Source organism: Sus scrofa, chromosome 1 (assembly GCF_000003025.6).
Source record: "Sus scrofa isolate TJ Tabasco breed Duroc chromosome 1, Sscrofa11.1, whole genome shotgun sequence".
Classification (NCBI taxonomy): Eukaryota; Metazoa; Chordata; class Mammalia; order Artiodactyla; family Suidae; genus Sus; species Sus scrofa.
The window spans coordinates 21,083,725-21,108,884 of NC_010443.5; the positions used below are offsets into that span (position 1 = coordinate 21,083,725).

The 25,160-nt window shown below is 39.5% G+C and overlaps 1 long non-coding RNA gene across 2 annotated transcripts in view; it reads right to left on the bottom strand.

Annotated features, from left to right (window-relative positions):
• The window catches only part of LOC106506455, a 55,572-nt gene that overhangs the window by 22,516 nt on the left and 7,896 nt on the right, over positions 1 to 25,160 (bottom strand). The window contains exons 3-4 of one of the 2 annotated variants that reach the window (XR_002342513.1): positions 12,374 to 12,884; positions 4,038 to 4,137 (exon numbers count right to left, since the gene is read on the bottom strand). This is a non-coding gene — a long non-coding RNA (uncharacterized LOC106506455). Of the gene's footprint in view, positions 1 to 4,037; positions 4,138 to 12,373; positions 12,885 to 25,160 lie in introns of those variants that run through there. The other variant, XR_002342512.1, reaches the window with a different exon arrangement.

A 25,160-nucleotide genomic window follows, 5' to 3' on the forward strand; every position in this document is an offset into this window, starting at 1 on the left:
CATGGAATCTGTAAACTGGTATCAGATGTTCACCAGTCATAGAGACACAGGGAGGCTTAGCAGCATTTCAAATGCTTCCAAATAAGGGAAACTCAGCCAAAAGCTATGCTCTTAAAGACAACATTTCGTCTTACCTGCTCATCTACTTGGTTTAGAATGAACCGATTGTTTTCAGAACTAAAGTGCACTTATACAAGTAAGGTTAGAAGGACTGTAAGGACGGTTTCTTTACACACACATGCCACATTCTTACTGAATCAGACTTTCCAATGTATCAGTTGGAGAAAAGGATTTATAATCCAAGAAGAGAAGCCGTCTGTGGTTTCATCTGGTGGTTAGGGAGCAAGGAGGATTTGTTTCCCCTTGTAACATAGCAACTTGATTTCAGTGCTGTTCCTCTGTCATACATACAAAGGGAGATGCCAAATACCCCCAAAGAAAATATTCTAGAAGGGGCAGAATGGTCTTTAGTCAGCCTATGAGTTCACAGACATACATACAAAAAATAACTACTTGAAGCTGAATGTTTGGATTCCCAAAACTTAAGACTAAGTAGTACAGAATTATATAGACTTCTAGAAAGAATTCAATAGAATGCTAACTGGAAGAATTCATTATGTATCAATATATCCGTTTCCTCTGTTTTGGGTTGGGGTGGGGTGGGGTGCTGCTTGGGCTGTGTCAGCTCCCCTGGGCCCATCATCCCAGGTGGTGAGCAGCTGCCATGGTAGTGTACCCCAGTGTGCCCCGCGATATTGTCCTCTGTATGTGACAAGTTGTGAAAAGACTGGGAAGCACTGGTGTGAATTACAGTCATACTGTACGCTTTCCAATTGTGTGAATAGATTGATGATTTTAGGTGGCACACAAGTATGACATTAAAAGCGTTGAATTGCTTAGTGAGAAAAAAAAATTCCTATTCAATCTTCTTTCAACCCTCCTAACTAGAGAAAGAAAAATGATCAGTTTGGTGTTACCATACCTCCAACTAATTAATCTTCCTTTTAACAAAGAGAGATCAGATCACAGGCATAGAAATGTTTTCTTTTATAGTAGTGATCTAAAGTGTCATTTAAAAATAAACTTATTTAGACAGAAAAAGGGACCTGATGCAAAGAAAACATTAAGAATGGAATAAATGGTACCTTCCCATATGGCAAAAATTGTGAAGATAATATTCAAATGAATGAAATTCAGAAAACACCATCTATGAGTTGCTTGGATTCACTCTACAATATCTCTGGTAAGTGATTTAAAATGCTTCTAGACTTAGCAAGCATATTATCAACACAATTCATTCAATTTTTAGACATGTTAAATTGCTAAACTTTTAACACTCTGAATTGAAATTTGTTTCCCAGGTTCTTCCTATCATGAATTCTAATTAAATATTTGAAGATATTTCTCTTTCTTTAGTACCCTCCCCCATACTTTTACCATTCTTCCTTTCCTGAGTCCCATACACAACAGACCTTCAAATTCACATCAGATCATAGAGGAAGGTGTAAATTACGCTAAATTAGGCTTCATCAAAATTAAAACAGTTTGTGCTTCAAAAGGCACTATTAAGAAAATGAAAAGATGGGGTTCCCTGGTGGCTCAGCAGAATAAGGATCTGGCTTTATCACTGCTCTGGCTCAGGTTACTGCCATGGTATGGGTTCCATTCCAAGCCTGGGAACTTCCACATGCCATGGGTACAGCCAAAAAAAGAAAAAAAAGAAAAAGAAAAGAAAATGAACCAGTGACTTAGTGGGTTAAGGATCTGACATAGTCTCCACGAGGATGTGGGTTTGATCCCTGACCTCACTCAGAGGTTAAGGTTCTGGCATCACCACAAGTTGTGGCAGAGTTTGAAGAGGTGGCTCAGATCTGTTGTTGCCTGCAGCTGCAGCATCTATTCTACTTCTGGCCTGGGAACTTCCATGTGCCAGAGGTGCGGCCATAAAAAAAGGAAAAAAGAAAAAGAGAAAAGTACTTGCAAGTTGTATATATGGTAGAGGACTATTGTCTAGAACATACAAAGAACCCTTTCAAATCAGTAGGAAGAAAGACAAGCAACTGAATATTAGAAATAGAAGAAAATCTGGATGAACATTTCACCGAAGAATATATACAAGTGGCTAACAAGCACATAAAAACATGTCTCACATCACTAGTTATTAGAAAAATGCAAATTAAAACCATAATGAGATACTGCTTCAAACCTACCAGGATAACTATAAGAAAAAAATCAGACAATAACAAGTGTTGGCAATGATGTGAAAAAGTTAGAAATTTCATGCATGTCTGGTGGGAATTTAAAATAGTGCAGCCACTTCAGAAAAGTTTGACCATTTCTTAAAATGTTAAACATGAATTCATCTATTTTTTTTTTGTCTTTTCTAGGGCCACACCTGCAGCATATGAAGGTTCCCAGGGTAGGGGTTGAATCGAAGCTACAGCTGCCAGCCTACACCACAACCACAGCAACTTGGGATCTGAGCCATGTCTGCAACCTACACCACAGCTCACAGCAACTCCGGATCGTTAACCCACTGAGCGAGGCCAGGGATTGAACCTGCAACCTCATGGTTCCTTGTCGGATTTATTAACCACTGAGCCACGACAGGAATTCCTTAAACATGAATTTATTATACAGTGCAGAAATTCCACCTCTAGGTATCTACCAAAGAGAAAGGAGAACATACGTCCACACAAAGACTGGTACGTAAATATTCACACCATCATTATTCGCAATGGTCAAAAAGTAGAAACCATCCAAACTTCTATCAAGTGGTGAATGGTTAAATAAGATGTGGTATACCCACAATGGAAGAGTATTCTGCAATAAAAAGGAACAATGCATGTTACAATAAGGATGAGCCTCAAAAACCTTATGCTAAGTGAAAAAAGCCAGGAACAAGAGATCAAATATTGCTTTGACCCATTTATATGAAATGTTCAGATAGGCAAATCTTTAAAAAAAATTTTTTTTTATTTTGTCTTTTTTCTTTTTCTAGGGCTGCTTCCCACGGCATATGGAGGTGCCCAGGCTAGGAGTCCAATCAGAGCTGTAGATGCTGGCCTACACCAGAGCCACAGCAATGCCAGATCCAAGCCGTGTCTGCAACCTACACCACAGCTCCTGGCAATGCCAGATCCTCAACCCACTGAGCAAGGCCAGGGATTAAACCCGAAACCTCATGGTTCCCAATCAGACTTGTAAGCCACTGCGCCATGATGGGAACCCCTTTGTTTTATTTTATTTAATTTTTGTCTCAGATAGGCAAATCTATAGAGACTAGCGGATTAGCGGTTGCCAGAGCTGGAGGTAGGAATGGGCTCCAGAAAATGGGCAGGAGGGATCTATCTGAGTTGACGGAAATGTTCTAAAATTGGATTGTGATGATGGCTGCGTAGCTCCATATTTTTTAAGAACGATCATTGAATTGTACACTGAAAATGGGTGAATTTTTTTTTGGCCTCACTCATGGCATGTGGAAATTCCCAGGCCAGGGATATAACCTGTACCACAGCAGCAACCCAAGCCACTGCAATGACAACACCAGATCCTTAAACTGCTGTACCACAGGAGAATTCCAAAGTGGGTGAATTTTATATATAAATTATATCAGTAGAGCTGTTAAAAAAAAAAAAAAACAGAATACTCATAGCAACCCAGAAACAAGCTTTGTAAGTAAAAAAAAATATATTATATTCCAAACAGGTGGTGAAATTATGAATTTATTTTTGTGACTTTTCCAATGAAAAGCATGTTTTTAAATCAGAAGAAAACTAAAAAAAGATAATTCAAAAAAATTAAAAAAAAAAATGATCCTCTGAGAGTCAATCATAAACTCAGTACACGATGGATTAGAGGAGAGTTACATAAAGTCACCTTGATAAACAGAATGGTTCTCAGGCCAGCAAGATTTGACAGTAACCTGATTAAAGTTAACAGAACTTCAAAGAATTGATCAGCAGAGAACATTGATCAATACAGCAGGCAAAGAAAATGGACAGTAGTAGAGACAAGTATTGCAGGGCCTTACCTGTGCCATGCAGAGACTGAAGGCTGGTCACAGAGCAGGTGTGCACAGCCACACGGTGGAGAGGGACACCCAACATCTCATGGAGCTGCAGGCCATTAGGCATTCTAGTTGTGGAATGACAGATTTGGTTTTGGGTTTTTGTCTTTTTTAATGGCTATACCTGCGGCATTTGGAAGTTCCCAGGCTAGGGGTCAAATTGGAGCTGCAGCTGCAGGCCTACTCCACAGCTGCACCCATGCCAGATGCAAGCCACATCTTCGACCTACACTGCAGCTTGTGCTCATGGCAATGCTGGATCCTAAACCCACTGAGCGAGGCCAGGGATCGAACCCACATCCTCATGGATTCTAGTTGGATTCTTTTCCGCTGCACCATGAAGGGAACTCCCAGATATGTTTTATTTTTTATTTATTTATTTATTTATTTTGTCTTTTTGCCATTTCTAGGGTCACTCCCGCGGTATATGGAGGTTCCCAGGCTAGGGGTCGAATCGGAGCTGTAGCCTCCGGCCTACACCAGAGCCACAGCAACGCGGGATCCCAGCCGCGGTCTGCAACCTACACCACAGCTCATGGCAACACCAGATCGTTAACCCACTGAGCAAGGGCAGGGACCGAACCCGCAACCTCATGGTTCCTAGTCGGATTCGTTAATCACTGCGCCACGACGGGAACTCCCCAGATATGTTTTAACTGCGTGCTCAAAACATTTTTCTAATTTCTTTCCAGGTAGCTTTTTGTACAGAGAAATCCTAGTCATATTGATATATTTTGAATTAACATATATTCTGGTTTATATACTTTAGATTGCTGATGTGTATGCAGTGTGAGTTAGCTTGTTCAAGTTGAAGCAACTCTAGAGTGGTGGCGAGATGGAAATTACGCACCTCGAAAGCTGAGAGTGTGGTCAGTTCATCAAGATAAATGCCACCGTCTGAGAGCCTTTGGAAGTCAGCCAGTCTGGTCACTTTTCTCAGTGTCAATCCTACCTTGACAAGAGCTTCTCATTTGGACTCCAATAGCAAGAAATACAAAATACCATGACATACTGAAACTATTGTATGTTCAGCATTTTTTTCTTTTTAGGGCCATACCTGAAGCACATGGGAGTTCCCAGGCTAGGGGTCAAACTGGAGTTGTATCTGTGACCTACACCACAGCTCATGGCAATGCCAGTTTTTTAACCTGCTGAGTGAGGCCAGGGATATCAAACCTACATCCTCACGGAAACTAGTCGGATTCATTACTGCTGAGCCACAACAGGAACTCCAGCATATTTTTTGAAGCCACTTAGGGGAAGGATCTAAATTATTTAAATCTTTATTATTTTTTTTCTTTGTCTTTTCAGGGCCGCACCCATGGCATATGGAAGTTCCCAGGCTAGGGGTCGAATCTGAGCTGTAGCTGTTGGCCTGCACCACAGATATAGCAATGCCAGATCCAAGCCACGTCTGCGACCTACACTACAGCTCACAGCAACACTGGATTCTTAACCCACCAAGCGTGGCCAGGGATCCAACCTATGTCCTCAAGGATGCTAGTCAGATTCGTTACCGTCGAGCCAGCACAGAACTCCTAAATTATTTAAATCTTGTACTTACAGATTCCAGAATCATCCAGCCTTAGCAATAACTCTAGCGCCAGCTGGTTCAGTTCCACCTGAGTCATAAAGTTCCAGTTAATAACTTTTAGTGGTAGTGATGCTGGAAAGAACCTGTGGCTTTGTACTAAAGCCCCCTCCCCCTGGGGACAATGGAGCTCATTTGTTGGAGCACACAGCTATAGTATTCCACAGTATATGGGCACTTTGTAAGGCTCACCTTTTGTCTGATTCATACATTCTACTCTCATTCCCATATGGGACTTTAAAGCCATCCCCTCGTATCTCATTACTGCCTGCCCTTGACTTCCTCCCATGCTTACATTCCCATCCTAGCTGGATCCTGATAGTGCCCCTGCCTTGACTGGATGGATGGCTTGATTCTGGCACTTGCTTAATGCTCTGAACCACCATTTCCTAGAATAGCAGTTCTCACCTTGGTTGCTGCCATACTACAATTCAATTCTGATCTTATTGTTAGCATGAGCCCCTGTAGGTTTAAGGGAAACCCCTAATAAAACTGCCTTCACTTCAGGCACCAGCTACAAGTTTGGGGGTCCCCAGACTACCTGCACTTCTGATCAACTGGCTGCCAATTTCAGGAGTTCCTACTACCCCTCTAGGTTTGATCATTTGCTAGAATGACTTAGAGAAGTCAGGAGAGTATGATACTTTTGATTAAGGTTTTATTATAAAGGATACAAATCAGGACCAGCTGAATGAAGAGATACATAGGAAAGCAACCATAATAGAAAAAATAAAAACCTAAAAAAAATAATTAAAAAACACAGAAAGAGAGAGATACATAGGGTCAGGTCTGGGAGGGGCTGCATGCAGAGCTTCCATGCCCTCTCCTCACGGACTCAGGACACATCACCCTTCCAGCACACCCATATGTTCACCAACCAGGCAGCACCCCAAGCCTCAGTGTCCAGAGTATTTTTTGAGGCTTCATTATATAGGCACTGATTGATTCACTCACTGGCCACATGACTGAACTGAATCTCCAGCCCTCCTTCCCTTCCTAGATGTTAAACGGTTGGGCTACTATCACTGCGGCTCAAAGACGCAACTCTCTGATCCCAAGGTTAGTGTTTTGGGCCGGCCCAGCCTCAATTCTGAGTCAGCTCCTGAGGACAAATGCAGGAGTGATCCGATGGCCCACCATGAATAACAGAGACACTCCTATCACTGCGGGAATTCCGAGAATGCAGTCTCCCTTCCAGGATCCAGGGAGAGATGCCAGTCAAATTCTTTACTCTACCGCAGCTGCTTGTTGCAATTGCCGGTAAGCTTTTTAAAAAGTGTCCATGCCTGGATCCCACCAGGAGATTCTCATCTAATTGGTCTGGGGTATAATCTGGATTTAAAACTTTATTTTTATTTATTTATTTATTTTTGGCTGCACCCTCAACATCATGCAGAAGTTCTGGAGCCAGGGATCCAAGCCACACCACAGCAGTGACAATGCCAGATCCTATGTGTGTGTGTGTGTGCTAAACCTCCTGGCTAGAGGTCTAATCAGAGCTGTAGCTGCCAGTCTACACCACAGTCACAGCAACGCAAGATCCAAGCCATGTCTGCGACCTATACCACAGCTCACGGCAACGCCAGGTCCTAAACCCACTCAACAAGGCCACGGATCGAACCTGAGTACTCATGGGTGCTAGTCAGATTCGTTAACCACTGAGCCACGACATGAACTCCTGGATTCAGAACTTTAAAAATCTTCACCAGGTGATTCTACCATACCCTACAAGCTGTGCTGATGGCTGTGTTTTATCCCCTTGAACTTTTAAGATATGTGTGTTCGTCCAAATTAGACTGGAATTTCTAGTCTCGTTAATGCAGCTTCCGGCAGGCTACCTGGCTGGGGCCAGACCTCTTATGATCTCTTGTCTGGGTCTTTGTGTCATACAGCTCCCTGTGACTGCTTTCATTTCATAGCCTATGTGAATGGTGCCCTGGATTTATGCAGTGTAGACACTACACTATACAAAACACCATGGCTTGATCTAGGCACCACACACCAAGTTTTCAGAAAAATTTGCCAGCTTGGCAGATTCATTGATTTTTTATGAACATATTCATCAGCTTTAATAGGAATATTTTCACATTCCTCTCAGCTTTAACTTCTTTTTTTTTGTTTGTTTTTTTTTTTTTTTTGGTCTTTCGTCTTTTCTAGGGCCACACCTGTGGCATATGGAGGATCCTAGGCTAGGGGTCTAATCAGACCTGTAGCCGCTGGGCCTACACCAGAGCCACAGCAATGTGGTATCCAAGCCGTGTCTGTGACCTACACCACAGCTCATGGCAACGCCAGATCCATAACCCACTGAGAGAGGCCAGGGGTCGAACCCACAACCTCGTGGTTCCTAATCGGATTTGTTAACCACTGAGCCATGATGGGAACTCCACTCAGCTTTAACTTTTAATTTCAATTTTTTTTTCCTTTTTTCACTGCCGCACCAGTGGTACATGGAGGTTCCCAGGCTAGGGGTTGAATTGGAGCTGCTACAGCCACACAACACAGATACAAGCTGTATGTGGGGAGCAACACTGGCTCCTTAACCCACTGAGCAAGGTCAGGGATCAAATCTGCATCCTCATGGATACTAGTCAGATTCTTAACCTGCTGAGTCACAATGGGAATTGCCTTAATTTCAAATTTATAACTAAAATAAATCAGAATTTATCTAGAACACTCTTGTGTATTAAGAAAAAACAAGAACTGAAAAAATAAGAAATGTTCCCACGTGAAATGCTGAAATTTTGATAAATTAAATACCTTGTAATAGAAAATAGTGACTTTGTAAATTCATATAAATTTGATACATAAGTCTACAAATTAGCTTTTTAAAAAACAGCCTTCAATGCATTGGAATCTGTATATTATTTTCTTGGTGTCTGCTTATGATTAGCTTCTATCACCTAAAAAATTTGCTTATGTAAAATGAATTAAACACTAATATTTTCCACCAAGATTTCCTTGGGTAACATGCGATTAAGAGATTATATTTTTTAAGTGGTTGAAATAAAAAAGGCAAGAGCAGAGAGAAGGAAAACATGAAGCATTTCTAACCCACCACGATTTTTCCCAAAGGCCTGGGAGGTACTGCTCAACAATGAACCAAGAAATTTTTGCAGCAGAAAATAAATATTTTTTTAAGCAGAACTTGGCAACTATGTTGAGATAAGAGGTTGTATTTGACATTAAAGCCCTAAGACCAGGACATTTTCTGAAGAAAATTGTGATCGCCTTTATGCTCATTATCCTTACAAAGCCAGTTCAAGGTACTCATATGGCCCATTTTTGGTCCATCCATCTATCCGAAGAAAAACGTTTCCCAAAAAACTTCTCTTTCAACCTCAGACTGGAACAGGAAAGAACAGGAAAGAATTTTTTTTTTTTGTCTTTTGTCTTTTGACAGCCACACCTATGGCATATGGAGGTTCCCAAGCTAGGGGTCTGATCGGAGCTGTAGCTGCCGGCCTTCGCCACAGCCATAGCAATTCCAGATCTGAGCCATGTCTGCGACCTACACCACAGCTCATGGCAACATTGGATTCTTAATCCACTGAGCAAGGCCAGGGATCGAACCTGCAACCTCATGGTTCCTAGTCAGATTCGTTAACCACTGCGCCACGACGGGAACTCCTGAAATAATTTTTAATAAACTTTTTTTTAATTTAATAAACTATTTCCACCTTATGAAAGGAAGGGGATTCAAGTTTGTGATTATGATGATATTTTAAATTACCTGAGAAAATTGCTAGTGAGAAAAAAAATTGCCTCTGTAAATAAAGCAAAGCAACTGAGTAAAAACTTCCCTAGCCCTAGCTGTGAAAGCTATCACCCTGAATTCCAAACCTCTAGTTTTCCGTTTATTTCTGAGTGTTTGATGAATTTGCCAGCCCAGAGAGCTGATATTTTAGGACTCCATAAAAATCCTAATAAATATGTAGCTATGGTTGGTCGTCTTTGAAAAATAAGTAAAATTTCCCAACTCACTCCACAAAGCCCAATTATCTCAGACTGCTAAGGGGATCTAGAAGTAGGCAGCCAAAAGTTAAGGGTTCAGAGCCATCAGTTTCTAAAATGTCATTTGGGTGGGCTAAAGGTGCATATTAGTTTGGCTTGTACACCTCCTGTTTCTTTTCAAGAGCATAAATAATTACAGTGATTTATCCTTGAAATCTGCAGCTTGGAGTTGGATGTGGAAAGTCACATAATGGTGTCAGCGCTTCAGCCCGAATAAAATGGTGAAATATATTTAGCACACGATAAGGGAAGGCGCTGAAAAACAGAGATAAAAAGAAGAAACTGTCTCTACATGATTAGAGAGCTTGATGAAATACCAAGCTTTTTAAAAAGTAAATAATTATTTTTAAAAACTACAAACAGTGGGGGGAAAAAAAAAACCCAGAAAGTCTTCTAAGTTCCAAATTTCCACCCGAATTCCCAAAGGGCAGGTTAGCTTCTCAGGCACCTCACCTGGCTGCTTCTCTCCCAGTGTTCAGCCTACCTCCACAGGTTCGTGCTGATTTTCATACCGTGGAGCAGTTGTTTAGATCTCCAAACCCTTTCAAGACTGATGTGAAGATTCAACCTAGTGGTGCCCAATAGAGCTTCCCTGCCTTTTTCAGATGCTCCAAACAGGCACTTTGGTAGCATTATGGTGCCTGCCATAAAAAGGAGGTTGCCTTCCAAGAAAAGCTGCTTTCCAGCTTGTTATCTAATGCAGGCTGGGTTTGAAGGCAAATTTTAATTTGCTACAGAGGACTTGAAAAGCCCCATCAAACAAGTGAATTTGCCACTGAATGCAAACAAAAAGCAGCCCATCGTTTGTGTGCTGGTTATAGCCTTGGCTATGTTTATGCACAGAATCTTAGCCTGGCTCCTGCCTGAACCTCTCCCCACCCCCATTCCTGTCATCTGAAACTGTTCTTTGCATCAGTTCTCACTGATGGCCTCTTGGCTGCTAGATCCAAGTAACCATCTCTCAATTCATATTTTATTTCCCAGATCACAAGAAGTTGATACTCTCCACCAGTGAATCAACAAAAGACATTGAAAACATCTTTTTGGTTTGTTTTTCCTTCAGAATCTCTGGCCACTTCTTCACAGTATTTATTGTGGAGTGTCTTTCCTCTATTCATTACTTAAATGTGAACATGCTGCACAAATTTATCAGAGAGCCTTTTTTCACTTAACTTTATTCTTTTTTTTTTGGTCTTTTTGCCATTTCTTGGGCTGCTCCTGCGGTATATGAAGGTTCCCAGGCTAGGGGTCGAATCGGAGCCATAGCCGCTGGCCTACACCAGAACCACAGCAACTCAGGGATCTGAGCCATGTCTGCAACCAACACCACAGCTCACAGCAACGCCAGATCCTCAACCCACTGAGCAAGGTCAGGGATCGAACCTGCAACCTCATGGTTCCTAGTCGGATTTGTCAACCACTGAGCCACGACGGGAACTCCAACTTTTTATTCTTGAAAAATATATTCAGCCCTTTGCTTTCATGGTCACCTACAGGCTGATGACACTCATCTAATATCATTGGCCTGCCTCTCTCCTGAGTTTTAATCTGATAGAGCTGAGGATCCTTGGGAGAGCAGAGAATGGGAGGACCTAGAGAGGAGGGACATGTTAACAGGACCAGAGCCTTCAGCTTCAGAGATTCTTTTGCTCCTTTAGTGTCCTAAAGAACCTTAAAATACGTAGAGGATGCTGTCTGCTTTGCCTGGCACCTTAATATTAGTATACAATAATTTTAATTAGAAGAGGAAAAAAATAAGCATGTAAGCATTCTTTTTTTCTAGGTCAATATTCAGGTAGACAAGTTAAAAATTTAACAATTCCTTTAGACTATGTCATTATTTCAGAGCAGGACTGAGAGAATATGTGATAAAAAGAAAAAGCTAAAGTGTTATTATGGGGCTATAGTTAGTGACTTCTTTCTTGTATTTCTTATTTTAATACTAGCATTTATACTAATCTGTACTAATATCAGGTAGGACTAGCATTGGCTGCAAATGAAAAAAACATCCAAATGGAAGTCTGAAGGTTGATATTCCAGAGTTGGGATGGAGAATTTGCTTTACTAAGTCTTTGGGGAAAAGACTCTTTCTAGCTCACTTCTCTTCTAATCCTAGGCTGTGACCAATATCCTCATGGTCCAATTTGATGGGTGAAGCACCAGCATCAAACTGAAGTCCCAAGGAGCAGGCAAAGAACATGCTTACACAGTCTTTTAAATATGTTTTCCTGGAATTTTTCCAGTAACACTTGTACTTATAAATCACTGGCCAATTATTCATACTGCTGCTTGCAGCTAAGAGAAAATTTTGACAATGTGGTCTTTATTCCAGGCATACCTGTGTCCCATCAAACACTGTGCTTCAATTTCTATGGATGAAGTGAAAGATATGTGTGGGGAGGGGTACAAGAAGCAGTCCCGGCAATATCATTTTCTGAACAATGAATAGAACCCTAAGAAAATACTAGATTTATTAGCTGATGACAGGGGATGGAAATGCTACTTTTGTACAAATATTTTGTGAAGAAAAAAAGATATCTGTATGGATAAAATCAATGAGCTCATAGGATTCTTTTCAAGGGTTCTCATGCTTGCTCAGTTTCAGGTGCAACAGAGCACGGGTGGGAATCTGTTGCATGAGAAGGACTTAGGGGCTCGCAGGCCATTTTCCTGAGAGATGGTAGGCAGGGAGTACTTACCAGAAGCTCAGAGAGCCATGGAGCCTGTAAGTGCCTCTGGTCCCGGTGGGTGGACTTGTCTGAGCAACTGCCAACTTGAGATGGTTCCCCACAGAAGGGCCTCTGTTATTCTGTGTAGTTCTTCTCCAAGTATTCCAGTGAGGACTCCCACCACTTCTCTTGAATTTACAGACTCCTCTGTGAAGATTTTTCTCCCTGCTAGTCAACTTAAATCTTCTTTGTTCAGAATCTTTCCTCTTCCTCTGTTCTTACCCCTTTAGCACGACCACAACCTCAAGAATGTGATCTTTGCACATAGCAGTCTACCAAATCCAGCAAAACAGTCTCAAGAGACCACTCCTAGTTCTTAAGGAGGAAATTTTTGTTTGTTTCTTTTTCTTCTTCTTTCTTTTTCTTTTTTCTTTTTTTCTTTCTTTTTTTTTTTTTTTGTCAAGCAAAGCCACTTTCATCATGTGCATGGGTATGGGTATGTCTTCTGTGGATTTTGTGCCATTTCTAAGCTGCAGTGAGCCTTGAGTTAAAGGTGTTATAAAGGAAGAAAACAACAATCAAAAAATTCTTAACTTTCTTGCCTAGAAAGCTACACAGAAATCCATATTTGAAATATTGCTATCCTGAGATATAAAACAATGTTTAGTAAATATTTCATATGTACGAATAATTTAATGTCATAATTGTGTTTTAGAAATAGTTGGCTCTTAATCAAAGAGACAGACATACACCTACTTTTCTAAGTTAGGTTTCAATCCATATATCAAATGGGAAATACAGTAGGACATCTTGGGAAGGGGCTCAAAAAAGTGTAAACTGTGGCTGCCTATATACCTACCAGGGACCTAAAGCAGTGGTAACTCCTGAATTCTACCAGATTAATCCTTGTGTTGCCATTGGGCATGCCTATGAGCCAAGACTTGCACCCTGGCAATTTCATTAAAACAGCATAATGTAAAAACAGAAAGGGGAGGTCCCTTCCCACCTCCACATAAACTGATGGAGGTGTTGTGAAAAGAGCAAGGCTTTAGAGAGATACCAGCTTGCATTCAAATTCTGGGACTTTATTTAGTAGCTATACTTTGAACAAGTTAATTAACCCCTTTGAGAAGAAAGGAATGAGCAGTAGAAGCCAGCCTAGATTCATTAATAACATCATAGGTCAAACTAATATAATACTTATCTTTTAAAAGGTCATAATTATGCACAGAGTGCATTTTAATTTTGGCACACCATTAGAAAAAATATCTCAAGATATTCTTGTGGTCACAGTGAATAAATGTAAATTGGATAATCATTAAAAGTAAGTCTGGAGGTAGTTGAACAACGACATACAAAGATACGTATTGAATGCATCAAGTCCCCCTGGAAAGAATGTCTCTAATAGCTGGAAAGTCTTGCTCTGTTATGTTCAAGATTTTATTAACAACTTGAATAAAAATGTACTAAATGCTCAAATGGCTCAAAAGTAGGAGGGATAGTGAATGTACTGGATGACAGAAGCAAAAGGAATATCCTACAGGAATATCTTGCTAGCTGTTTCAAAATCCTGCAAGATGAATTATGATTTTTTATTGTGTGGGACACCCATACACTACAGTATACTCAACATCCCTAGCCCCTCCCTAATGGCTGTAGACTCTGCAAATTATTAAGTCAAGCCAACGTGCCCAGCATTCTTTCAGAATGTCTCCCAAGGCTGGGGTTAACAGTGTTAAGGACCAGTGGTGTATCGGCAAGTTTACATCTTCCAGGAGTGGTCAGTGGGTTATTCCTGCCTTATTGGAAGCTTTGTCTAAGTATATCATTTTGAACACCAATATTCAATAAGCCTGTGATTAAATCTCATCAAGCCCAAAAAAAGCAAAAAAAAAAAAAAAATTGGGGGAGTTCTCCTTGTGGCTCAGCGGAAACACATCCTACTAGTATCCATGAGGATGCAGGTTTGATCTCTGGCCTTGCTCATTAGGTTAAGGATCCGGCGTTGCCATGAATTGTGGTGTAGGTCACAGATATGGCTCAGATCCCATGTTGCTGTGGCTGTGGCATAGGCTGGCAGCTGCAGCTCTGATTTGACCCCTAGCCAGGCAACTTCCATATGTCACAGGTGCGGCCCTAATAAAAAAAATCTCAGGAAGCCATTCCTTTACCTTCTGAAATATTACAATTTTTTGCTTCTTTAATTTCAAAAGGATACTCAACTTTATACCAATACTTAAAAGTTATGTTAGTTATTTTAGCTTCAACTAATAAGCCAACACAAACTAATGCCTATCCAAACACAAAAAAGGAGTTTTCTGCCTTAACTTGGAAATACAAGTACAGAGCTGATTCTGAAACAACTGGATGCAAGAATTCAAGTGAGGTCTTAGGTACCTTCATCGTCCCTTCTCTTCCCTTCCCTTTCCTCCCATCCTCTCTCTCTCCCTCTGTCTCCCTTCCTTCTTTTCTCTCCCTCTTCCCCTCTTCCTCTCTTTCTGTGGGCTGAATCCAGGGTATCTCCTGGTGATGGGTATATGGCTATAGGCTATCCTCCCATTCACTTTCTAGCCACTCTCTGAAAGGTCTCTTGTTTCGCCACTCCTACTCTGAACTGTGCCCCACAGTTAGAGGCCATAATCATAGCTTATGAAAAAAATTATAATTACTTGCTTAATGCCTGTGTTCCTTAATAAAATGTAAACTCTATAAGGACAGGACCTTGTCTTTCTTATTCATTGCTGTATCCCAGCAGCTAGCAGAGCACTGCTCATTCTAGTCACTTAAAAAATACATAATGAATGAATTGTTCTGTTGGAACTAGTGGTTGCCCAGCTTGTAATGTCAGTATTTCTCTACAAGAATTTCCTAGGCATTTTGAAAACATGGGCCAAAGGCAGCAGTAGCTGTGTGTTCTATATAACAGGCACCAGGCTGGCTTACAGTACTGAGATGTACAATCCGAATAGAGAAATCCAGTGGGAGGGAACCTCTTCACTCCAGACCCACTCAAGGGGCTTCTCCATCCAGAATTAGCCAAGTTCATCCCCATCTCACTTTGGTCTGAGGATTGCTCATAGGAGACTAAAGTCAGCATTGAAGGAATTGACTGATTGAATTGGCATAATACTGGGATAATTTCAGTTCGTTAGACCCCTTTAAAATTTCATTCTATGTACATTTTTACATGTTGTTCTTTGTAATACATTAATTAGGCATTACACAGAATCACTGTAAAAGAGCTCTCCTGCATAATAGACTACAATGCCAGTCTCTACTGTATGAAGCACTTTTCCACACTTAAAAGCATGATATTATACATTGTTTTGCATATGATCCATGTGACAGGGGTTTCTTATTTTTCTTATGTAGAATAAAAAAGTTCTTTGTCAGGTTGCTCTTAAAACTGAAGCTGAACTGGGTGGGTCAGAACTGATACTGTTTAAAAAATGTGAACAACATCCTTAATATAGCTATTTGTGACTAACCCAGTGGGTGTAACACCCAGAGGAAAACAATAAGTTCACTTATCATGGATTTGAAAACTTAGAGTTTAGAACTCTGTGCTATTTTTTAACATACAAATTTTTAAAGGAATTGCATGAATTTTGCTTATGAAGAGGATTGTTGTGATGGAAAATTAGGCATTTAAAGACTTTTAAATGGAAAAATAAAGTTTAATGAACAAATAAGAAAAATTCAATCTAAACCCTTCTCCCAAAGTTCATGTCTTTTAAAAATTGTGTCTTTTGCTGCAATTTCTACAATAAATACAATGTAATTCCTACAGCAGAATCAATTCCATGAACAACTTTTACCTTTGTAGCAAAACTGGACTCTCATATTCATTCCACAGGTATGCTGTATAAGAATCGATAAAGTATAACAATGGATTAATCTCTTGATCAGCCTACATGCCATGCACTTTCCAAGCACTTTATTAACATCACGCTTAATTCTCACAACAAGTCATTTAATAGGTACTTTTATTATCACCTCATTTTACAAGTGAGAAAACAAAGACTTGGAGATGCTAAATAACCAGTTCAAAGTCACCTAGCTAATAAGGTCTGGAGCTGGTATTAAAACTTGGACCAGCTAGTCCAAGGTCAGGTCCTGCAGCCAGTCCAGGGTTCTGCCTAGCACACTAGCATGCCAAAGCAGTAGCCACAACGCTTACAACAATAGGAAGGTGTATGAAGCCCATTTAGGGGACAAACTTTGAGATACTGGCTCTTGTGGCCAGGCAGGATTGTTCCTCTGAGCCCCACAGGACATCTCCTAAAGAAGGCCATTCCTTCAAGACTGGAGAGAGACAGCTGACTTATCTAATGTATAGAAAAAAACACAGAAAAGTATACAAAATAAGGAGACAAAGGAATATGTTCCAATCAAAATAACAAAATAAAAAACTCAGAAAAGATGATACAGAGATAAGCAAGCTATCAAATAAAGAGTTCAAAATTGTGGTCATAAAAATACTCACTGAACTTGGGAGAAGAATGGATGAACCCAGTGAGAATTTCAACAAAGTGATAGATAACATAAGAAATAACCACACAGAAATTATAACTGAACTGAAAAATACACTAGAAGGGTTCAACAGCAGACTGGCTGAGATAGAACAAATCAATGACCTGGAAGACAAAGCAATACAACTCACCCAGACAGAAGAGCGAAATTTAAAAAGAATTAAGAAAAGTAGATACACCTTAAGGAAACTTTGGGACATCAAGAAGAACACCATTTGGAGTTCCTGTCGTGGCTCAGTGGTTAATGAATCTGACTAGGAACCAAGAGGTTGCAGGTTCGATCCCTGGCCTTGCTCAGTGGGTTAAGGATCCGGCATTGCTGTGAGCTGTGGTGTAGGCTGCAGATGTGGCTCGGATCCTGCATTGCTGTGGCTCTGGCATAGGCCGGCGGCTACAGCTCTGATTAGACCCCTAGCCTGGAAACCTCCGTATGCCGTGGGTGTGGCCCTAGAAAAGGCAAAAAAAAAAAAAAAGAAGGAGAATACCATTCATATTATGGAGGTCCCAGAAGGGGAAGAGAGAGAGAGAAAGGGCCATAAAAATTATTTGAACAAATATTTGCTGAAAATTTCCCTCATCTAGTGAAGGAAACAGACATCCAGGCCCAGGAAGCTCAGAAAGTTCCAAATAAGATGAACCCAAAGAGACACACACCAAGACACATTATACTTAAGATGGTGAAATTTAAGATAAAAAGCAAATCCTAAAAGCAGCAAAGAGAAAAACAACTTGTTATATACAAGGGAACCCCCATAAGACTATTAGCAGATTTTTCAGCAGAAACTTTATAGGCCAGAAGGGAGTGGCATGACTTATTTGAAGTGTTGAAAGGAAAAAAAAAAATTCAACCAAGAATTCTTTGCCCAGCAAGGTTATCATTCTGAACTGAAGGAGAGACCAACAGTTTCCCAGAGAAGCAAAAGCTAAAGGAGTACATCACCATTAATCAGGCCCTAAAAGAAATAGCTTAAGCTGAAAAAAGAAATGGCATTAATTAATAATAAGAAAACATATGAAAGTAAAAATCTCACTGAAAAGGGAAAATATATAATAAAAGCAGTGGATCAATCACTTATACAGCAAGCATAAAGGGTAAAAGATAAGAATAGTAAAATTAACTAAAATGCAACAATTAGTTAAGGGGTACATTATAAAAAAGATGTAAAATGTGTCACCAAAAGTATAAAATGGGGGTGAGGAGATAAAAAGATAAAACTTAGGAATGTGTTCAAATTTAAGTTGCTACCAACTTAAAACAGGCTACTATTTACATAGTATGTTATGTGTGAACCTCACAGTAATCACCTATAAAAAGAAAAAACCTATAGTAAATACCAATGAAAACGAAAAAGGAATCTAAACACAATGCTAAAGAAAACCACCAAAACACAAGGGAAGAGAGAAAGAGAAGAAAGGAACACAGAGGAACTACAAAAACAGTCAGAAAACAATTAAAAAATAAATATACATGTCAATAAGAATATTATGTAAACGGACTAAATTTGACAATCAAAAGACACAGAGTGGCAAAAGCAATACCCATCTATCTGCTACCTATAAGGGACTCGCTTCAGAAGAAAGGACACACACAGACTGAAGTGAAGGGATTGAAAAAGATATTCATGCATGTGAAAATGAAAAGAAGGCTGGAGTAGCTATACTCATATCAGACACAATAAACTTGAAAACAAAGATTGTAATAAAAGATTAAGGGCACTATATAATAATAAACCAGCCAATCCAGCAAGAAGATATAACATTTGTAAATGTACATGCACCCAACAGAGAAGCCCAATATATATGTATATAAAGCAAATATTGATGGGTTTAAAGGGAGAAAATGAAAGCAATACAGTAATAGTATGAAACTTTAACACCCCACTTACATCAATGGATAGTTAAACCAGACAGGAAATCAATAAGGAAACCTCAGACTTATATAACACATTAGATCAGAAAAATTTAATAGAGATGTACAGAATCTTCCATCAAAAAGCAGCAGGTATACATTCTTCTCAAGGGCTCATGGAATATCATCCAGGACCCATCATATGTTAGGTCAAAATTAAGTCTCAATAAATACAAGAAGACTGAAATCATATCAAGCATCTTCTCTGACCACAATGGTATGAAACTAGAAGCCAGTCACAAGAAAAAATGGGAAAAACCACAAAAATATGGAGATTAAACATGTTACCGAATACTAATGGGTCACTGAAGAAATCAAAGGAGAAATTAAAAAATACCTAGAAACAAATGAAAACAGAAATAAAACATACCAAAATCTATGGGATGCAGGAAAAGTGGTTCTAAGAGGGAAATTCACAGCAATACAGGCCTACCTTAAGAGACTATAAAAATCCTAAATAAACAATCTAAAACTTTATACCAAAGGAACTAGAAGAACAAATGAAGCCCAAAATTAGTAAAAGGAAGGAAATAATAAAGATCAAACCAGAAATAAATGAGAGACTAAGGAAACAATGGAAAAGATAAATGAAACTAAGATGTGGTTCATTGAAAAGATAAACAAAATTGACAAACCTTTAGCTAGAGTCATCAAGAAAAAAAGAGAGAGGACCCAAATAAAATCAGGAATGAAAGAGAAGTTACAATCGATACAACAGAAATACAAAAAAATCATACGAGACAACTATGAACAACTACACATCATCAGATTGGACAAGCTAGAAGAGCTGAATAAATTTCGAGAAATACACAATCTTGCAAGAATTATGAAGAAACATAATCTGAACAGAACAATTATTGGTGAGAAGAATGAAACAGTAATCAGAAAAAAATCTCTCAAGTTAAAAATAGACCAGCACTGATGGCTTCACTGGCCAATTTTACCAAATATTCAAAGAAGATTTAACACCTATCATTCGTAAACTCTTCCAAAAATTGAAAGACAAGGGCAACCTTCTAAAGACATTTTACAAAGCCAGCATTACTCTGATCCCAAATCCAGACAAGGACACCGCATATACAAAAAAGGGAAATTACAGGCCAATATCCTTGATGAACATAAATGCAAAAATCCTCAACAAAATAATAGCTAATGGAATTCAATAATACATTAAAAGGATGATATACAAAAGACCAAGTGGGATTTATTCCAAAGATGCAAGAATGTTTCAAACTGCAAATAAATAAGTGTAAAACATCACATTAATAATCATTACATAGAATCATCTATTCAATAGATGCAGAAAAATCATTTGACAAAATTCAACATGCATTTAGATTAAAAACTCTCAATGAAGTGGGCATACAAGGAATGTACCTCAATATAATAAAGGCCATATATGACAAACCCACAGCTAACATTATATCAGTGGTGACAAGCTAAAAGATTTTCCTCTAAGATAAGGAACAAGACAAAGATATCCACTCTTGCCACTTCCACTCAACTTAGTATTAGAAGTCCTAACATACTGCAATTAGGCAAGAAAAAGAAATAAAGGGCATCCAAATTGGAAAGAAAATGGTAAAACTGTCACTGTTGGCAGATGACATGACTCTATACAGAGCGAACCTTAAGGACGTCACACACACACAAAAAAACCCTGTTAGAACCAATAAATGAATTCTGTAATGTCACAGGATACAAAATCAATATGCAGAAATCTGTAGCATTTCTATACACTTAGAACAAACTACTAGAAAGAGGAATTAAGAAAACAATCAGGAGTTCCCGTCATGGCTCAGTGGTTAACGAATCTGACTAAGAACCATGAGGTTGCGGGTTCAATCCCTGTCCTTGCTCAGTGGGTTAAGGATCTGGCGTTGCCGTGAGTTGTGGTGTAGGTTACAGATGCGGCTCAGATCCTGCATTGCTGTGGCTCTGGTGTAGGCCAGTGGCTTTGGCTCCAATTAGACCCCTAGCCTGGGAACCTCCATGTGCTGCAGGAGCAACCCAAGAAATGGGAAAAAGACAAAAAAAAAAAAAAAAAAGACAAAAAAAAAAAGAAAACAATTACATCAAAACAAATAAGGTACCTAGGAAAAAATTTGCCTTTTTTTTTTTTTTCTTTAGGGCCATACCCACAGCATGTGGAGGATCCCAGGCTAGGGGTCCAATTGAAGCTGTAGCCACCAACCTAGGCCAGAGCCACAGCAAATCGGGATCCAAGCCACATGTGCAATCTGCACCACCATTCACAGCAACGCCAGATCCTTAACCCACTGAACCAGGCCAGGGATCGAACCCGCATCCCCACGGATACTAGTCAGGTTCATTAACTGGTGAGCCATACCTAGGGAACTCCCATACCTAGGAAAAAAATTAACCAATGGGGTAAAATGCACTGAAAACTATAAGACAGTGATGAATAAACTGAAGATGATACAAACATATGGAAAGAAATACCACGTTCATGGATTGTAAGAATATTGTTAAAATGTCCATATAACCCAAAACGACCTACAGATTCAATGCAATCCCTACCAAAATGTCAACGGCATATTTCAGAGAAGTAGAAAGAATAATTCTAGACATTGTATGGAACCACAAAAGATCCCAATTAGCCAAAACAATCTTGAGAAAAAAGAACAAAGCTAGAGGTATCACACTCCCTGGTTTTCAAACTATCCTATAAAGCCATAATAATTAAAACAGTAAGGTACTGGCACAAAACAGACACAAAGATGAATAGAACAGAACCGAAAATCCAGAAATAAATCCACACACATATGGACAACTAATTTATGACTAAGGAGCAAAGAACATATAAATGGAGAAAGAATAAACTCTTCAATAAATGGTGTTGTGAAAACTGAATAGCCACATGCAAAAAATGAAACTAGACCAGTCTTACATCCTACACCAAATTACCTTGAAATGGATTAAATGTAAGACCTGAAAACATAAAAAATTCCTAGAAGAAAAGATAGACAGTAACCTCACTGACTCAGTCTTAGTGATGTTCCTGTGGATCTGATTCCAAAGGCAAGGGAAACAAAAGCAAAAATAAACAAATGGGACTACATCAAACTAAAGTGCTTCTGCACAGCAAAGGAAACCATTATCAAAATGAAAGGGCAGCCTACAAAACTGGAGAAAATATTTGCAAATCATATATCCAGTAAGGGGTTAATATCCAAAATATATAAAAATCTCATATAACTCAACAACAAAAACAAACATACTGATTTTAAAATAGGCAGAAGATCTGAACAGACATTTTCCAAAAGACATAAAGTTGGCCAACAGGCACATGAAAAGATACTCAACATCACTAGTTGTTAGGAAAATAAAAATCAAAACCACAATGTGATGTCACCTCACATGTTAGAATGGCTACCATAGAAAAGAAAGAAATAGTAAATGATGGTGAGAATGTGGAGAAAAAGAACCCTCATAAACTGTTGGTAGAACTATAAACCGCTGCAATCATTCAGGAAAAAAAATAGAAATTCCTCAAAAAATTAAAAATTGTGTAACCCAGCAATTTCACGTCTGGGTATTTATCCAAAGAACACAAAAAACACTAATTCAAAAAGACATAAGCCACCCTGTGTTCATTGCAGCATTATTTACAATAGTCAAGATATAGAAACAAAGTTTCCAATGATGAATGAAGAAGATATATGTATGTATATACACACACACACAATAGACTAAACCTTAACCATTAAAAAAAGAACAAGAGACTTCCCACTGTGGCTCAGCAGTAACCCCACTAGTATCCATAAGGATGTAAATTTGATCCCTGGCCCCTGCTCAGTGGATTAAGGATCTGGCATTGCTGCAAGATGCGGTATAGGTCACAAACGCAGCTTGGATATGGTGTTGCTGTTGCTGTGGGGTCGGCCAGCATCTGTAGCTCCTAACCCGGGAATCTCCGTATGCTGTGGGTGTGGTCCTAAAAAGACAAAAAAAACAAAAACAAAAAAACAAACCGCCCTTTGCGACAACATGGATGTTTTAATAATCGGAGGCATTATGCTAAATAGAATGTCAGAAAGATAAATACTTTTTAATTGCACATATATGCAGAATCTTAAAAAACAAAATAAAACCAGACTCACAGATAAGATTAGTGGTTACCAGAGGGGAGAGGGCCTGGGGGGCTGGGGGCAAACAGATGAAGGGGGTCAACTGTATGATGATGGAATATTAATATATATGTGATGGTGATCACTTCATAGTGCAAACAGATGTCAAATTATAATGCCGTACATCGGAAACTTACATATTAAAACAAACAGGAGTTCCCGTCGTGGCGCAGTGGTTAACGAATCCGACTAGGAACCATGAGGTCGCGGGTTCGGTCCCTGCCCTTGCTCAGTGGGTTAATGATCCGGCGTTGCCGTGAGCTGTGGTGTAGGTTGCAGACGCGGCTCGGATCCTGCGTTGCTGGGGCTCTGGCGTAGGCCAGTGGCTACAGCTCCGATTCAACCCCTAGCCTGGGAACCTCCATATGCCGAGGAAGCGGCCCAAGAGATAGCAACAACAAAACAACAACAAAACAACAACAACAACAAAAAAAGACAACAACAAAAAAAAGACAATAAAACAAACAAATTTGGGCCACCTGACTCTTAATCAGTTCTGTGTTGCCACTTAGGACCTAGGCTGCATATTTCACAATTTACATGTACTCGTATGTTTACACATAAAGGAGACTGGAATTGAGACAAATATTTGATACTTTTTTCTTTATTTAAATTTTAGTTTATGATTTTTATTTTTTCCATTATAGCTGATTTACCTTAATAATCTACTTTTTCAATGCAATTTTAAACGTTACCTTAGTGAACTGCTAGCCTCACTACACTGCATTAATAAAACAAATGACTGAAAATACAACTTAGATCCAAAGATAAATTTGAGACCTGAATTGCACGAGTACATTCATGAACTACTTGGGTGACAAAAACGATACAAATGATTCCTGAACTACTCAAGTGTTTTCCTCTGTGGGCTTCTAAATCTTCATTTTCCTCATCAGCAAGGTCCACACCAACAGAAGAAAGAGAAAGAGTAGAAGAAGGGGGAAAAAAGTGTGAGAATGCCTGAACCCACACTATCCTAGCTATACTAACTATACTTTCTTATTTTCTGTGTTCTTGATGCTCTGGCATCTGGGGCCTTGCTGACCAGGGAGGGACTGCTCCTCCCAGTGTGAGATAACTCCTGGAAACACCAGAAAACTCAGGGCAGCCCCTTCATTCCAGAGCCTGCTGAAATTACTCAAACTAGCCAATCAGCCTGTTGGCCGTGCCTTATCCATCCCACCTGTGAAAACCACAATAAAGCTTCTTGCTCTTGCTTTTCCCTTTCTCCCTCTGCCTCCTGATCGACCCCGGTTCTTCCCTACATGGTGCGCTGGGACTCTTGTTTCCAGGGATCTGTGAGTATAAAAACATTCTTACCTCATGACATTCTGCATGTCTTACCACATCTGACTTCAAGACACATATCCTAAATGAAGACTAGCATGTGTACAATAAACAGGATGGACTGTGAAATATACTCATTGGATTTCAACGTTGCTCATTAGAAATAAGCATTTCTATAGCTCATACAATGCACAGACACTTTGTTAGACAGTTGCCATTTCACCTCAGTAAGGACCCAGTGTAATCATTCCTTCTCTGCCAAGCACTCTGATAAGTGGTTCAGAGATATCAAAATCAATTTGGATAAAAATGAAACCAGGTGGTTCGCAAGAGCCTTGCTTATTAGGTTTAGGATCCGGGGTTGCTGTGAGCTGTGGTGTGGGTTGCAGAGGAGGCTTGGATCCCGTGTTGCTGTGGCTCTGGTATAGACTGGAGGCTACAGCTCCAAATGGACCCCTAGCCTGGGAACCTCCATATGCCGAGGGTGTGGCCCTAAAAAGACTGGGGAAAAAAAAAAAAATCTCCAAGTTCCAACTTGCTACTAAGGACGAAGAAAGCTTCCTGCTCAGGATTTCTAAAATCGGACACAACTTCTGTGTTTTAAAGCTGATAACTAATCCAAATTTCTATTCTTCTTTAACTTCACAATGAGTTTTGGAGTTTGAAAGAAACAAAGATGATGGATATGATGAGGAAATGCATACAATTAAAATTATAGCTCATGTGAGTTGGGTCAGTGATTTGGAATACTTTTCAATGGCAGATATTTCGTAACTGATTCAAAAAGGTCAATTTACAGGCTGGATTACACATATCCTTAACATGCTCCTAAACACAGTAATTGTGAATCAGAATTTTACAGTCAGAATAAGACAGACAGTATTTAACAAATAAATTTGTCTCAAATTAACCAGTAGATGTCACTATTTAAATGTATT